The sequence below is a fragment of the Sinocyclocheilus grahami genome, unplaced genomic scaffold (genome assembly GCF_001515645.1).
Source record: "Sinocyclocheilus grahami isolate Dianchi unplaced genomic scaffold, SAMN03320097.WGS_v1.1 scaffold10160.1, whole genome shotgun sequence".
Taxonomy (NCBI): domain Eukaryota; kingdom Metazoa; phylum Chordata; class Actinopteri; order Cypriniformes; family Cyprinidae; genus Sinocyclocheilus; species Sinocyclocheilus grahami.
In genome coordinates, this window is record NW_015513072.1 from 4,576 (window position 1) to 5,190 (window position 615).

Below are 615 nucleotides of genomic sequence, written 5' to 3' on the forward strand. Positions count from 1 at the left end.
GTTCCGTTTTACGCAGGACGTGTGTGCTTTCACTCACAGCAGAGACTAGTCTGAGATCCACAGATAGTCGTTTTTGTTCACTGTAAACATGAGGGTTTTATCTCCAAGACCATGTCGCTTATTTGCATGTTCTTGTTATTAAAATAGGACAGCTTCGTTTTTTTCTGTGACCAAATTTTTGGGTGTGTAATAGAATAGAATAGAGACTTAAATATCTAGAATGTTTTTAATTATTTTCATTGTCTGATGAACACTATTGTTGATCTAATGATGGTACAAAAATGTGGTCATGTATTTGTATCATGACCCCCCCAATGTTATGGGCTTCAACTCGGTTAACTTAGCTTGGGCCCTATTGCTGATTTTTCTGAAGTAAATAACGTTATGTGAATCGTGTTTTACGGTATAGGCTAAATGCTTGGAAATGATATTTAAAGTTTTCAAGTCCATTCATTAGCTATTTGTAGCAGGCAAGCCACCCAATAATCGCAGCTTTTGTGCTTTGTTACTACAAAGTCTCAGCCTTCTGTCAATTTGATGATGAAATACAAACAATAAATGTGTTTTTACGCTCTGAGTAAGTATTTGTAGTGAGATAATTCGCCTCAGTTCAAG